Source organism: Oncorhynchus kisutch, unplaced genomic scaffold, assembly GCF_002021735.2.
Source record: "Oncorhynchus kisutch isolate 150728-3 unplaced genomic scaffold, Okis_V2 scaffold807, whole genome shotgun sequence".
Classification (NCBI taxonomy): Eukaryota; Metazoa; Chordata; class Actinopteri; order Salmoniformes; family Salmonidae; genus Oncorhynchus; species Oncorhynchus kisutch.
The window spans coordinates 63,361-80,951 of NW_022262752.1; the positions used below are offsets into that span (position 1 = coordinate 63,361).

Here is a 17,591-nt window from a genome sequence, read left to right on the forward strand (position 1 = left end):
CATAGAAGGGTTTTAAATGTGGAGACAGATTAAACGTCAAACTCACTTATACAGCGTTTAGGGGTTTTGTTACTCGGGTTAGTTTTAGCACACTTGTTGCCAAGCAGTCGTCATAATATAGCTTTTGATTATGACGTGAGCTTTCAGTGTGTGTGTGTTTTGAATATCGAACTTCTTTTTGAAAGAACAGACCCGGATGGTGACATTACGATGTGTTACAGACGTCATGTTTACGACTTAGCAATTGTTTGTTAGTTGTGTTAAATATTTATTTTGAAAAAATATATAGTTAATTGTTGTGTTTTTAATTATTCAAGTGTATTCTTATTGGCCTAATTTTTTAAAATCCGAAATGTGTGTTTTGTTATTATATATATTACTAAAATATAGTTTACAAATATTAATAAAAACCTGTAAGAATATTGTTCTATTGTAATGGTATTATTAGTATTATTAAGAGTAAAGCACTATAGGTCATTTGTTCCATTAACTCTAAATTAAGTTGACAATGACGTGTCCTGTTTTCCTGGTTATCAAACGTATAAACAAAAGGGTTACAGACTATAATCATTTTTAAAAAAGGACACTAGATCAAATAGAAAAATAGTATCACATAATTCTAATTTACATCATTGAAATGTCGATTATTGTTCGCATTTCCTATCAATGAAATGCCTGATTTAATATACACACGATTATTACTAGGCCCGTGGGGCCCAATTGTAAAGGTAGGCCTAGATTACAGGACCAGTTGTCTTCCATCCGTAGTATGCTTCTGATTATTGTCACGATGGGTTCCATTGTTGTCGCTGTTGCGTTATTGTTTTTATATTGCTCTAGAATATGACTACTTCTGTCAGCTGTTGCACCGCTGTAGAATGGGGCTCAATTCAGTGCACCAATAGAAAGCGGTTGATTTTTTAGGTTATGCATTTCGCTGCACCTGTGATAACATCTGCAAATCTGTGCAGGCCTATGCGACCAATAAACTTTTGATTTGAAAATAGGAGGTAGGCCTATCATTTTGACCGAGTTACAACAGTACTTCCGGGTCAAAAGTCAGGCCCTATCTCTTATTGTTCAACGATCACGTTGTTCTGAACATATTTTAACAATGAGAGAGAGAGAGAGAGAGAGAGAGAGCGCGCGCGAGTCAGAGAGAGAGACAAAGAGAGAGATAACAATATATTTCCTCACGCTTGTTTTTACCGGAGCACTTGGACGTGGAAACAAAAAATATGTTTTCTAGAAAATTACAAAATCTTTGGAGGCTTTTACGCATTTCGTTTCCAAGAGTTGACACGTCTTAGCAAAAACAGCTATGTTCATGTTAATTATTATTTGCGTCTACACTTGATCAAAGATGTTGTCTCTTTACTGATTGGTGGAAAGACATTCAACCAGACATTCAACCATTGTCTTGAGCTGGAACAATATGAAAATAGACGATTAAGAAAATCAAGATTATATTTATTTATTAATTTTTTTTATTTTACCTTTATTTAACCAGGTAGGCAAGTTGAGAACAAGTTCTCATTTACAATTGCGACCTGGCCAAGATAAAGCAAAGCAGGCCGACATACTATAACTGAATACCAGTAGGCGATAGGCTACTGGTAAAACTTAACAATTATATAGTAGTGTAATAGCAATATCCTAATAATAATAATTGTAATACTCGATCTATAATAATAATAATAATAATAACAATAATAATTATATTTATAATTATAATAATAATACATGTTTTCCAAAAAAATGTTTTTAATTTTGCATAAGAAATGTGTTGGGAACCGTCATTGTAAATAAAAATGTGTTCTTAACGGACTTGCCTAGTTAAATAAAGGTTAAATAAATAAAAACAATTTAAAAAATTAACCTTCTGTGTAATTGTGCGTGTCCTCGTGCCACTGTGGGCCCACTTTGCAGGTTCTTTCATGTATAATAACGATCAGTAGCGATCAGAGGCCATGGTGGAGATAAAGATATCAGATATGACGTGTTGCCCTGCTGCTAATGCTGCTAATGGAACGGCTAATGAGCCTCTGTCAGCTGTCATATAGATAGGATCATATTATAATTAGAATATACTCTATTACTAATCACACCATGACAGTAACACCAACAATAATACTACTCCTGTGGTAATTCTACTACTGTAGTAATACTACTGTAATACTACTACTGTAATAATACTACTGTACTACTACTACTGTACTACTACTACTGTACTACTACTACTGTAATACTACTACTGTAATAATACCACTGTAATACTACTACTGTAATACTACTACTGTAATAATACTACTATAGTAATACCATTGTAATACCACTACTGTAATACTACTACTGTAGTAATGCTACTGTAGTAATACCACTGTAATACTACTACTGTAATAATACTACTGTAATAATAGTACTATAGTAATACTAATGCCATGATAGTAACACCAACAATAATACCACTACTGTCAGCTGTCATATAGATAGGATCATATTATAATTAGAATATACTCTATTACTAATCACACCATGACAGTAACACCAACAATAATACTACTCCTGTGGTAATTCTACTACTGTAGTAATACTACTGTAATACTACTACTGTAATAATAATACTGTACTACTACTACTGTAATACTACTACTGTACTACTACTACTGTAATACTACTACTGTAATAATACCACTGTAATACTACTACTGTAATACTACTACTGTAATAATACTACTATAGTAATACCATTGTAATACCACTACTGTAATAATACTACTGTAATAATACTATGGTAATACTACTGTAATAATACTATTGGAATAATACCACTGTAATAATACTACTGTAATAATACTACTGTAATAATACTACTGTAGTAATACTACTGTAATAATACTACTGTGATAATACCACTGTAGTAATACTACTGTAGTAATACTACTGTGATAATACCACTGTAGTAATACTACTGTAATAATACTCCTGTAATAATACTACTGTAATACTACTACTGTGGTAATACTACTGTAATAATACTACTGTAATAATACTACTGTGGTAATACTACTGTGATAATACCACTGTAGTAATACTACTGTAATAATACTAACACCATGATAGTAACACCAATAATAATACTACTGTAGTAATACTCAGAGTCATTCTCAAATAGGTCTACATGTTGCTTAGGCCAAGATAGTTGTATTTATGCAATGTTATTTTCTGCACTATAAGTTACTACAATACATTACTAGGAGTTTATAGATGGAGCGTGTGAGTTACTACAATACATTACTAGGAGTTTATAGATGGAGCGTGTGAGTTACTACAACACATTACTAGGAGTTTATAGATGGCGCGTGGGTAGTTACTACAACACATTACTAGGAGTTTATAGATGGAGCGTGTGAGTTACTACAACACATTACTAGGAGTTTATAGATGGCGCGTGGGTAGTTACTACAACACATTACTAGGAGTTTATAGATGGAGCGTGGGTAGTTACTAGGAGTTTATAGATGGCGCGTGGGTAGTTACTAGGAGTTTATAGATGGAGCGTGGGTAGTTACTAGGAGTTTATAGATGGCGCGTGGGTAGTTACTAGGAGTTTATAGATGGCGCGTGGGTAGTTACTAGGAGTTTATAGATGGCGCGTGGGTAGTTACTAGGAGTTTATAGATGGCGCGTGGGTAGTTACTAGGAGTTTATAGATGGCGCGTGGGTAGTTACTAGGAGTTTATAGATGGCGCGTGGGTAGTTACTAGGAGTTTATAGATGGCGCGTGGGTAGTTACTAGGAGTTTATAGATGGCGCGTGGGTAGTTACTAGGAGTTTATAGATGGCGCGTGGGTAGTTACTAGGAGTTTATAGATGCGTGGAGTTACTAGGTTTAAGATGGCGCGTGGGTAGTTACTAGGAGTTTATAGATGGCGCGTGGGTAGTTACTAGGAGTTTATAGATGGCGCGTGGGTAGTTACTAGGAGTTTATAGATGGCGCGTGGGTAGTTACTAGGAGTTTATAGATGGCGCGTGGGTAGTTACTAGGAGTTTATAGATGGCGCGTGGGTAGTTACTAGGAGTTTATAGATGGCGCGTGGGTAGTTACTAGGAGTTTATAGATGGCGCGTGGGTAGTTACTAGGAGTTTATAGATGGCGCGTGGGTAGTTACTAGGAGTTTATAGATGGCGCGTGGGTAGTTACTAGGAGTTTATAGATGGCGCGTGGGTAGTTACTAGGAGTTTATAGATGGCGCGTGGGTAGTTACTAGGAGTTTATAGATGGCGCGTGGGTAGTTACTAGGAGTTTATAGATGGCGCGTGGGTAGTTACTAGGAGTTTATAGATGGCGCGTGGGTAGTTACTAGGAGTTTATAGATGGCGCGTGGGTAGTTACTAGGAGTTTATAGATGGCGCGTGGGTAGTTACTAGGAGTTTATAGATGGCGCGTGGGTAGTTACTAGGAGTTTATAGATGGCACGTGGGTAGTTACTAGGAGTTTATAGATGGCGCGTGGGTAGTTACTAGGAGTTTATAGATGGCGCGTGGGTAGTTACTAGAGTTTATAGATGGCGCGTGGGTAGTTACTAGGAGTTTATAGATGGCGCGTGGGTAGTTACTAGGAGTTTATAGATGGCGCGTGGGTAGTTACTAGGAGTTTATAGATGGCGCGTGTGACTCTCTTTGTATGTTTTATAGCTTACCGTTTATTCGTCCGTTAGTCAGCGCCACAACAAAATATATATTTTTCTGGGTTGTGCACCAGCTCGTGTTTTTTATTCTACTATAAAGCTACATCATCCCTCCTTTATTTCCAATCAGAAAGCGTGTTAAAATAACAAGTTGTCAGCCTTTTGTACACAATGAAGTATGTTTTTGTGTTAAAGACGATAAGGTGGTGGATCTAACCTCTCTTTTCATTCCACCACTTCGTGACTAAAATACGTTTCCCCTTTTTTACGCAGCAAAGAACAAAATAAAACGAAATAGTTCTTCTTTTTTTACCAATGGTGAATATTTAACTTGCTTTATTTCTAAAATACAATTTAACATACTTTAAACATTAGGGTTGTTGTTGTTTTTTAAACAACGTTTTAATTCAAGGACAACAACAACAACAAAATACAAAAAAATACATGATTTACATGGGCTCCAAAAGTCTTGATATTTACAGGTAGAAGAGGCAGGAAGAGCGGTCTGTCTCTACAGGTAGAAGAGGCAGGAAGAGCGGTCTGTCTCTACAGGTAGAAGAGGCAGGAAGAGCGGTCAGTCTCTACAGGTAGAAGAGGCAGGAAGAGCGGTCAGTCTCTACAGGTAGAAGAGGCAGGAAGAGCGGTCTGTCTCTACAGGTAGAAGAGGCAGGAAGAGCGGTCTGTCTCTACAGGTAGAAGAGGCAGGAAGAGCGGTCTGTCTCTACAGGTAGAAGAGGCAGGAAGAGCGGTCTGTCTCTACAGGTAGAAGAGGCAGGAAGAGCGGTCTGTCTCTACAGGTAGAAGTAGCAGGAAGAGCGGTCTGTCTCTACAGGTAGAAGAGGCAGGAAGAGCGGTCTGTCTCTGTCTGGGCTCCTTGGCTTTCACTTGACGCGCTGTACTGCTCATCACTCCGTTGTAACATTGCTTGTCCACGGTTCAGTTTGTTATATTCTTTCAATGGAAGAAAATGAAAACGTTCGTCGATGTTGTTGTCTCCTCTGTTAATAACGTCCGTTTGGTTTGTTTGTTTGTCTGTTTGTTTGTTTGTATTGGCTGTTCATCAGCCTTCTCAGATTGGCTAGTAGTCCTGATGAGGAGTGTGCGTCAAACTGTGCCGTCGCAAGTCACAGTTGCGCCGAAACACCTTTCCGCAGCGGTCACAGCTGTAGGGCTTGATGTCTGTATGGGTGAGAAGGTGAGTTTTCAGGTTACTTCTTTGATTAAAGGTTCTTCCGCATGTGGGGCATTTGTGTGGAGATTCCTGTTTAGATTTAAAGCAAGCAAAGGATTATTCCCTTTAGTTTATTTAGCAAAATATATGTATTGTATTATAATATGAATCTTCAATCAGTTATTGACATTGTGCTGAAAGTAAGCTGTGCCCTAACAAAATGAACGGCTGTAAGTCTAGCCTATACTTCTTTAAGCTGCTTATCATAATCATTCAGTTATTGCCATACATGCCAAATATAGTCGAGACACAATCACTATCCATACAAGCAATCCAAATAAGTATATATTTTTTTCGTTTTTTTTAGAAAAGATGCCAAATTTGATCAGTTGGCGTCTGCAGTAAAGACATGACGCGTGTAATAACATGAGTACACAGATATGTGAGCTCGTGCCTCATATAGTTTGCTGAATCACATACATGGTGATTGGTATCAAATTGTGTTAATAAATCTGGTGTTACGTTGGCAGATGATATAGGTTTGGATGGAAGACTCACCTGCATATGTAATGTTTTATGAACGGCTAAAGTTCGAGACTGACAAAATCCTTTCCCACATTCTTGACATTTGAAGGGCTTTTCCTTGGAGTGGATGTATCTGGAAATTAGAAGACAAAAGGAGACGCGGTTAAAACGGAACACCTTTCATATAACTGCATTTCTTCTTTGTGGCCTTTTCCAAGGCGGTTGAGTCATGCTGAGAAGTGCCTGCTGCCAGTTGTGCGACTTGATCTGTGTTCTTGTGCGTAAAAGGGCTTTAGCGCCCTCCCGGAATATGGACTAGTCGTACTCTACACAGTGCACGCAACATAGTTATTACAAAAAAATACCTACATATGGAAATAAACTATTCAGTGCGTTACAATGTTGGAATTGTGAACAATGTCAAATGAATATGAATAAAACGCGATCATAACATGACATGACGCTATTCCGTACACACCACTATCAACGCGTTTTTTTTTTCCTTTCAAAGAAAACAACAGCGATATCATCCCAGACATTCAGAGCACTGCTTCTTACCTGTGGTCTCTCAGGTGGTCTTGTCTTCGGAAAGCCTTGTGGCAGATGTCACAGGTATAAGGACGCTCGTCTGTGTGAGTCCTCTCGTGGATCAGAAGATTGTATGACTTGGTGAAATGCCTGCCACAGAACTTGCAAATAAATTCCTTTTTCGTTTTTGACGGAAGCCTTCCCCGGGTGGGTTTTCTATCAGGCGACAGTTTGTTGAACTCAGATATCGCGCTTCCGAGCCCCGCTGTCAACTTTGAAAGATCCCCAGCCTTCGGCGGGTCCTCCTGGGTGGCAGCTATCGCCAGGTTGGCAAAGTCAAAGCGCGGTGGTCGGTCCTTGTGCAGCCCGGGATAAAGTGAGTAATGCCTTGTTTGGGGTGGAAGAGGTGTGCGGCGAACGGTAGCCCCGTGAAGGTAAGCCGGGGATCCATTAAGCCCTGAGCGGCAGCCATCTCTGTGATAGTCGACCTCAGTCCCTGCATGTGCGGATAGCCTAGTGTCCAGTGGTTCATGTGCATGGTCTGCACCGCGCTAAGGCCGTACAGTCCCTGGAGCTGGTCGACCGCGGCCGGGAAGGCGTTGACCGCATGCAGGAAGGAGTAGTTGGTGAGCTGGAGAGACGGGTGGAGAGGGATCGGAGCGGGCAGGGCTTTGCTCCCCATCTCGGCGGCGAAAGGCTTCACGGTTAAGGCCTCGGCACAACTCTACCACGTTGAAGGTCCTGTTGGAGACATGAATAATACAAATGAATATGAGTTCATCATCAACCCACAATATGGCACAATATAGATCTAGAAAATACTGCAAGTAAACAGTAAAAACAAGCATAGACTTAATGACTAACTATTTCTGTACATTTTGCACAATGCTGCAAATAGTTTTCCATTAGAGCTTTTCCAAACGTTTGACCTTAGTCGACATTTAATGAATTTACAACCGTCGTGAGAACGGCCTTAATACGGGTTGATATTGGATTATCTCACATTCAGTGTTTTAATACTTCACTTCCATTGTGGAAATCAAGGACAGGGACTAATTTGCTTCGAGATGTACGATTTGCACACCGTCTAAAGGCGAACCGATTCCTATTTGGTTATAAAGAATGTTGTTATAGAGACATGTTGAGAGCGTTCAAGTTATATCTTATTTTTTTTGTGTGTGTCAGCACAAAGTGTAAAACGTCGTGGGTACTGCAAATTGAATGTTTGGCTGGTGAAAATACATTTCGGTCATTTTTTTCTTCTAGAGCACATGGTTATTCCTTCTAATAACATAAATATATGTTATGCATCAAAAAAAGAAAGTTGGAGACGTTTTGTTTTCGATGCGCTCGACTGTGCATGCTGTCACTCCCCAATGAAATGTTCCACGATACATTAAAACAACTCATTGGTTTAATGCTGCCATTACATTCGCCAATCCCGTGTGTAACAACACACAGGGCCTAATTAAATGTCTTATTACGTCAACAGACGTGGAAGTTTGTAATCTTGCCACACGTTGTCGGACGCGTTATTCTCTTTAGGTGTGTTATAATAGAGAACAACATATAAAAGGGGTTTTGCTTATCTCCTAAAATCAACTTTACCCCCATTTTATTTTTATTGTAAAATCCATTTCTAGGCTATTGGAGTCATGTTTAAGGCCTTGAGCGATGTTTATCTCTGAAAACAAAAGCGTATATGGGCCTACAAACTAGATTTAACTTTTTGTTGTAAATTACGTCCCAAGACCGATTATAGAATGTTGTTGTAACCTATAATCACCATTTTTGCAACGTCAGAGAAATACTTTATTTGCGGCACATCCTTTGTAAATACTCTTGTACATCGGCTAGACGTGCTATATGGTGTGAGGTTATGAGAACTGTATGGTAATATTATGGGACTGTTAAATGACTGAGGGTTACATGCACCAAGTGGTGTAATGACAACAAGTTGTAAAGTAATGTTTTCCGAACCCACGAACAAGCTCACCGTGTCACTCTCCCCACGCACGATACTTGTTTAGACCGTGTGGGTTTTTTTTGAGGTGTAAATAAATTGTGTTCCTCTCAAAACAATTTAAAATGTTCACCTTCTTGCGTAAAATGCAAACACTTTAGACTGTGTGTGAACATGAATTTAATATATTTATAAATATATATTTGAAAGCGTCCCATTTACAGCTACCCGTTTGGGTGCAGTGTGGTTTTTGAGGGTGTTGATAGTGCTTTGAGTTTCACGTTTCTATAAGTTACTGTAGCAGCATACCACTGCGCATAAAAACCAGCGAGGACTGACAACCCTCGCTGAGAATTCGTCTGAAAAGTACGACTCATTCACAATAATCGAATTTTACCCAAAATATAAGCTGTTTTCCCATGTTAGTTTAAACTTTAGTCAATGGAATGATTGATTCTAACACGGGTTAAAGTCAGTGAGTAAATGCTAGGTTATTAATTTACAGATGATTGACTTGCATAAAACAGGCTACTGTGTGTAACCTATATAGCTAGCTATACGTTCACACGTGGACGGAGAAAGGGCAGAGTTAGGTCCTTGTTCTCAGGCTACTTTTATGTTCACAAGCACAGGACAACTCTTTACTGGCCAATGAGATGAAAGGGCATAAACAGTTTGTCTTAAAAGTCATGGTGAGGTGGATATTTGTCAGAAATGGGCAGCTGCAACAAAACTTCCGGTCAACATGCATGTTGATAAGGATATCTGAAGTTTTACAATAACCCTAGCCTTTACGTAATAGTTTAATGACAAGCCATATATGTAGTGTCGTTATAGGCCTGGGTTGCCCAACTGGCGACCCTGGGATTTTATTGGCCCACCAATCTATTTTTTATTAACTTTTTTATTTTATTTTTTATTGTTTTCGTAAAATATATATTTTTTAAACAACAGCAAATCAGCTCCGAGTGATTTTAATTTTGGAAATGTGTTCCAAAGTATTCCCACGCAGAATATAAATATATATGTGGCCTTATATAAACGTAAGCAAGGGGTTTGAACTGTTTGAAATTATTATGTTTTTGTCAAATATTATATCCGTTTGTGGTTCTTGCGGTCAATTTGCAGTCTACAAATTGTTTGTAATTATGTTTCGGCCCGTTGACCATCCCCTCAAGAGCAATCGTCCCGCGGCTAAATCTAGTTGATGATCCCTGAGATAGGCTATTCTATATATTACTGTAGTCTCTGTATTTTGACACTTAGCTTTACACTGTTAAATATGTATATTCTGACAGCATGGACTCGTTTGAACTATCAATTAGTAGGCTACTCGGGATCTCATTGTCATGAACTATCACTACCTGTTTCAACACAAGTGTAATGTCATCTATTAAAGAGCAACTATCATGGAAACATAATCTTCCCCCAATAAACAGACGCCAAAGGTCACTCCGCAGTTAGTTCTGCTGTGTTTCAATAATCCACAATNTTACTAGGAGTTTATAGATGGCGCGTGGGTAGTTACTAGGAGTTTATAGATGGCGCGTGGGTAGTTACTAGGAGTTTATAGATGGCGCGTGGGTAGTTACTAGGAGTTTATAGATGGCGCGTGGGTAGTTACTAGGAGTTTATAGATGGCGCGTGTGAGTTACTAGGAGTTTATAGATGGCGCGTGGGTAGTTACTAGGAGTTTATAGATGGCGCGTGGGTAGTTACTAGGAGTTTATAGATGGCGCGTGGGTAGTTACTAGGAGTTTATAGATGGCGCGTGGGTAGTTACTAGGAGTTTATAGATGGCGCGTGGGTAGTTACTAGGAGTTTATAGATGGCGCGTGGGTAGTTACTAGGAGTTTATAGATGGCGCGTGTGTAGTTACTAGGAGTTTATAGATGGCGCGTGGGTAGTTACTAGGAGTTTATAGATGGCGCGGGTGGTAGTTACTAGGAGTTTATAGATGGCGCGTGGGTAGTTACTAGGAGTTTATAGATGGCGCGGGGTAGTTACTAGGAGTTTATAGATGGCGCGTGTGTAGTTACTAGGAGTTTATAGATGGAGCGTGGGTAGTTACTAGGAGTTTATAGATGGCGCGTGGGTAGTTACTAGGAGTTTATAGATGGCGCGTGGGTAGTTACTAGGAGTTTATAGATGGCGCGCGGGTAGTTACTAGGAGTTTATAGATGGCGCGCGGGTAGTTACTAGGAGTTTATAGATGGCGCGTGTGACTCCTTTGTATGTTTTATAGCTTACCGTTTATTCGTCCGTTAGTCAGCGCCACAACAAAATATATTTTTTTCTGGGTTGTGCACCAGCTCGTGTTTTTTATTCTACTATAAAGCTACATCATCCCTCCTTTATTTCCAATCAGAAAGCGTGTTAAAATAACAAGTTGTCAGCCTTTTGTACACAATGAAATATGTTTTTTGTGTTAAAGACGATAAGGTGGTGGATCTAACCTCTCTTTTCATTCCACCACTTCGTGCTAAAATACGTTTCCCTTTTTTACCGCAGCAAAGAAACAAAATAAAACGAAATAGTTCTTCTTTTTTTACCAATGGTGAATATTTAACTTGCTTTATTTCTAAAATACAATTTAACATACTTTAAACATTAGGGTTGTTGTTGTTTTTTAAACAACGTTTTAATTCAAGGACAACAACAACAACAAATACAAAAAAATACATGATTACATGGGCTTCCAAAAGTCTTGATATTTACAGGTAGAAGAGGCAGGAAGAGCGGTCTGTCTCTACAGGTAGAAGAGGCAGGAAGAGCGGTCTGTCTCTACAGGTAGAAGAGGCAGGAAGAGCGGTCTGTCTCTACAGGTAGAAGAGGCAGGAAGAGCGGTCTGTCTCTACAGGTAGAAGAGGCAGGAAGAGCGGTCTGTCTCTACAGGTAGAAGAGGCAGGAAGAGCGGTCTGTCTCTACAGGTAGAAGAGGCCAGGAAGAGCGGTCTGTCTCTGTCTGGGCTCCTTGGCTTTCACTTGACGCGCTGTACTGCTCATCACTCCGTTGTAACATTGCTTGTCCACGGTTCAGTTTGTTATATTCTTTCAATGGAAGAAAATGAAACGTTCGTCGATGTTGTTGTCTCCTCTGTTAATAACGTCCGTTTGGTTGTTTGTTGTCTGTTTGTTTGTTTGTATTGGCTGTTCATCAGCCTTCTCAGATTGGCTAGTAGTCCTGATGAGGAGTGTGCGTCAAACTGTGCCGTCGCAAGTCACAGTTGCGCCGAAACACCTTTCCGCAGCGGTCACAGCTGTAGGGCTTGATGTCTGTATGGGTGAGAAGGTGAGTTTTCAGGTTACTTCTTTGATTAAAGGTTCTTCCGCATGTGGGGCATTTGTGTGAGATTCCTGTTTAGATTTAAAGCAAGCAAAGGATTATTCCCTTTAGTTTATTTAGCTAAATATATGTATTGTATATAATATGAATCTTCCATCAGTTATTGACATTGTGCTGAAAGTAAGCTGTGCCCTAACAAAATGAACGGCTGTAAGTCTAGCCTATACTTCTTTAAGCTGCTTATCATAATCATTCAGTTATTGCCATACATGCCAAATATAGTCGAGACACAATCACTATCCATACAAGCAATCCAAATAAGTATATATTTTTTTCGTTTTTTTAGAAAAGATGCCAAATTTGATCAGTTGGCGTCTGCAGTAAAGACATGACGCGTGTAATAACATGAGTACACAGATATGTGAGCTCGTGCCTCATATAGTTTGCTGACTCACATACATGGTGATTGGTATCAAATTGTGTTAATAAATCTGGTGTTACGTTGGCAGATGATATAGGTTTGGATGGAAGACTCACCTGCATATGTAATGTTTTATGAACGGCTAAAGTTCGAGACTGACAAAATCCTTTCCCACATTCTTGACATTTGAAGGGCTTTTCCTTGGAGTGGATGTATCTGGAAATTAGAAGACAAAAGGAGACGCGGTTAAAACGGAACACCTTTCATATAACTGCATTTCTTCTTTGTGGCCTTTTCCAAGGCGGTTGAGTCATGCTGAGAAGTGCCTGCTGCCAGTTGTGCGACTTGATCTGTGTTCTTGTGCGTAAAAGGGCTTTAGCGCCCTCCCGGAATATGGACTAGTCGTACTCTACACAGTGCACGCAACATAGTTATTACAAAAAAATACCTACATATGGAAATAAACTATTCAGTGCGTTACAATGTTGGAATTGTGAACAATGTCAAATGAATATGAATAAAACGCGATCATAACATGACATGACGCTATTCCGTACACACCACTATCAACGCGTTTTTTTTTCCTTTCAAAGAAAACAACAGCGATATCATCCCAGACATTCAGAGCACTGCTTCTTACCTGTGGTCTCTCAGGTGGTCTTGTCTTCGGAAAGCCTTGTGGCAGATGTCACAGGTATAAGGACGCTCGTCTGTGTGAGTCCTCTCGTGGATCAGAAGATTGTATGACTTGGTGAAATGCCTGCCACAGAACTTGCAAATAAATTCCTTTTTCGTTTTTGACGGAAGCCTTCCCCGGGTGGGTTTTCTATCAGGCGACAGTTTGTTGAACTCAGATATCGCGCTTCCGAGCCCCGCTGTCAACTTTGAAAGATCCCAGCCTTCGGCGGGTCCTCCTGGGTGGCAGCTATCGCCAGGTTGGCAAAGTCAAAGCGCGGTGGTCGGTCCTTGTGCAGCCCGGGGATAAAGTGAGTAATGCCTTGTTTGGGGTGGAAGAGGTGTGCGGCGAACGGTAGCCCCGTGAAGGTAAGCCGGGGATCCATTAAGCCCTGAGCGGCAGCCATCTCTGTGATAGTCGACCTCAGTCCCTGCATGTGCGGATAGCCTAGTGTCCAGTGGTTCATGTGCATGGTCTGCACCGCGCTAAGGCCGTACAGTCCCTGGAGCTGGTCGACCGCGGCCGGGAAGGCGTTGACCGCATGCAGGAAGGAGTAGTTGGTGAGCTGGAGAGACGGGTGGAGAGGGATCGGAGCGGGCAGGGCTTTGCTCCCCATCTCGGCGGCGAAAGGCTTCACGGTTAAGGCCTCGGCACAACTCTACCACGTTGAAGGTCCTGTTGGAGACATGAATAATACAAATGAATATGAGTTCATCATCAACCCACAATATGGCACAATATAGATCTAGAAAATACTGCAAGTAAACAGTAAAAAACAAGCATAGACTTAATGACTAACTATTTCTGTACATTTTGCACAATGCTGCAAATAGTTTTCCATTAGAGCTTTTCCAACCGTTTGACCTTAGTCGACATTTAATGAATTTACAACCGTCGTGAGAACGGCCTTAATACGGGTTGATATTGGATTATCTCACATTCAGTGTTTTAATACTTCACTTCCATTGTGGAAATCAAGGACAGGGACTAATTTGCTTCGAGATGTACGATTTGCACACCGTCTAAAGGCGAACCGATTCCTATTTGGTTATAAAGAATGTTGTTATAGAGACATGTTGAGAGCGTTCAAGTTATATCTTATTTTTGTGTGTGTGAGCACAAAGTGTAAAACGTCGTGGGTACTGCAAATTGAATGTTTGGCTGGTGAAAATACATTTCGGTCATTTTTTTCTTCTAGAGCACATGGTTATTCCTTCTAATAACATAAATATATGTTATGCATCCCCCCCCCCAAAAAAAGAAAGTTGGAACGTTTTGTTTTCGATGCGCTCGACTGTGCATGCTGTCACTCCCAATGAAATGTTCCACGATACATTAAAACAACTCATTGGTTTAATGCTGCCATTACATTCGCCAATCCCGTGTGTAACAACACACAGGGCCTAATTAAATGTCTTATTACGTCAACGGACGTGGAAGTTTGTAATCTTGCCACACGTTGTCGGACGCGTTATTCTCTTTAGGTGTGTTATAATAGAGAACAACATATAAAAGGGGTTTTGCTTATCTCCTAAAATCAACTTTACCCCCATTTTATTTTTATTGTAAAATCAATTTCTAGGCTATTGGAGTCATGTTTAAGGCCTTGAGCGATGTTTATCTCTGAAAACAAAAGCGTATATGGGCCTACAAACTAGATTTAACTTTTTGTTGTAAATTACGTCCCAAGACCGATTATAGAATGTTGTTGTAACCTATAATCACCATTTGCAACGTCAGAGAAATACTTTATTTGCGGCACATCCTTTGTAAATACTCTTGTACATCGGCTAGACGTGCTATATGGTGTGAGGTTATGAGAACTGTATGGTAATATTATGGGACTGTTAAATGACTGAGGGTTACATGCACCAAGTGGTGTAATGACAACAAGTTGTAAAGTAATGTTTTCCGAACCCACGAACAAGCTCACCGTGTCACTCTCCCCACGCACGATACTTGTTTAGACCGTGTGGTTTTTTTTTGAGGTGTAAATAAATTGTGTTCCTCTCAAAACAATTTAAAATGTTCACCTTCTTGCGTAAAATGCAAACACTTTAGACTGTGTGTGAACATGAATTTAATATATTTATAAATATATATTTGAAAGCGTCCCATTTACAGCTACCGTTTTGGGTGCAGTGTGGTTTTTGAGGTGTTGATAGTGCTTTGAGTTTCACGTTTCTATAAGTTACTGTAGCAGCATACCACTGCGCATAAAACCAGCGAGGACTGACAACCCTCGCTGAGAATTCGTCTGAAAAGTACGACTCATTCACAATAATCGAATTTTACCCAAAATATAAGCTGTTTTCCCATGTTAGTTTAAACTTTAGTCAATGGAATGATTGATTCTAACACGGGTTAAAGTCAGTGAGTAAATGCTAGGTTATTAATTTACAGATGATTGACTTGCATAAAACAGGCTACTGTGTGTAACCTATATAGCTAGCTATACGTTCACACGTGGACGGAGAAAGGGCAGAGTTAGGTCCTTGTTCTCAGGCTACTTTTATGTTCACAAGCACAGGACAACTCTTTACTGGGCCAATGAGATGAAAGGGCATAAACAGTTTGTCTTAAAAGTCATGGTGAGGTGGATATTTGTCAGAAATGGGCAGCTGCAACAAAACTTCCGGTCAACATGCATGTTGATAAGGATATCTGAAGTTTTACAATAACCTATAGCCTTTACGTAATAGTTGAATGACAAGCCATATATGTAGTGTCGTTATAGGCCTGGGTTGCCCAACTGGCGACCCTGGGATTTTATTTGGCCCACCAATCTATTTATTTATTAACTTTTTATTTTATTTTTTATTGTTTTTCGTAAAATATATATATTTTTAAACAACAGCAAATCAGCTCCGAGTGATTTTAATTTTGGAAATGTGTTCCAAAGTATTCCCACGCAGAATATAAATATATATGTGGCCTTATATAAACGTAAGCAAGGGGTTTGAACTGTTTGAAATTATTATGTTTTTGTCAAATATTATATCCGTTTGTGGTTCTTGCGGTCAATTTGCAGTCTACAAATTGTTTGTAATTATGTTTCGGCCCGTTGACCATCCCCTCAAGAGCAAATCGTCCCGCGGCTAAATCTAGTTGATGATCCCTGAGATAGGCTATTCTATATATTACTGTAGTCTCTGTATTTTGACACTTAGCTTTACACTGTTAAATATGTATATTCTGACAGCATGGACTCGTTTGAACTATCAATTAGTAGGCTACTCGGGATCTCATTGTCATGAACTATCACTACCTGTTTCAACACAAGTGTAATGTCATCTATTAAAGAGCAACTATCATGGAAACATAATCTTACCCCCAATAAACAGACGCCAAAGGTCACTCCGCAGTTAGTTCTGCTGTGTTTCAATAATCCACAATGCCTTTAAGAGAGGCGACAAAACTCCACTTTAAAGTCAGCAAAAGTTTCCCAACTTCGTCCATGTAAGTCTCATCGCCATACCGTCGCAGAACCAGATCTGTTGCGACTCGTAATACTTTGCGCACAGTGAGGCAAAGAAGTCCTCGGGAAGGGGAAAAAAAAGTTACGATCACTATAAGGAGTTCAAGCGACGCCAGGCGCAGGAGACCCGTACTCTGCTCTGTTTCTGCTCGGTTCGGAGTTGGGCTGTAAAGTGGGCTTGAAGAGCACAAGTCCCTTCACTTTTCAGGACTCGGGGCACTCGGCGTGCTCAGCCCGCCCTCCGCCACGCCTTCTCGTACTGATCAACTCCAATGTTCTTCGCTGTTTGTTTGTGTTTGGATAGCAACTAGGGACCGAGCACAGCTCACCGCAACCTGCGTCTGACACTTCACATACAGATAGTCTATACCTTTTGTGTTGTTGGAAATGGTTACTTTTTCTTGGGAAACACAGAAATAACAAGAGTGACAAACATGATCCATTTTCAAACCAATGAACGCATTTTTTTTAGGTTATTCAAAACGTGATTTAATATGAAAAGTTTAGAAACCATGCGTATTGTGTAAATAGAGGGCACATGTATGAGCCACCACAATAAATCGTTTTATTTAATTGTGGTAAAGGTTATGTATTGGGAGCTGTAAAAGCACGAACAAAACTCCCCCCCCCCCAAAAAAAAACAGCGGCGGAGAACCGAAATTCCAAGAAAATCGTTACTCTGCTGTTTTCAATGTGTTTCAATGACTGTTGTGTTTTCTCTTCTCCTCCACATCTGTCCTATTAGCTCAGAATAGAACAGAATAACCCGCTAAACACAACGACTTCTGAATAACATGTGAGAGTCAACATAAACAACTGTTACCCTCCAACACCTCCACCACAAGCCTTTTAC

At 39.9% G+C, this 17,591-nt stretch overlaps 2 pseudogenes; both read right to left on the reverse strand.

The window, feature by feature from the left end:
* Positions 1–5,010: 5,010 nt before the first annotated feature.
* Positions 5,011–10,369, reverse strand: LOC116352798 (protein odd-skipped-related 2-A-like; annotated as a pseudogene).
* A 1,614-nt stretch (positions 10,370–11,983) lies between these two features.
* Positions 11,984–16,923, reverse strand: LOC116362189 (protein odd-skipped-related 2-A-like; annotated as a pseudogene).
* Positions 16,924–17,591: the final 668 nt, after the last annotated feature.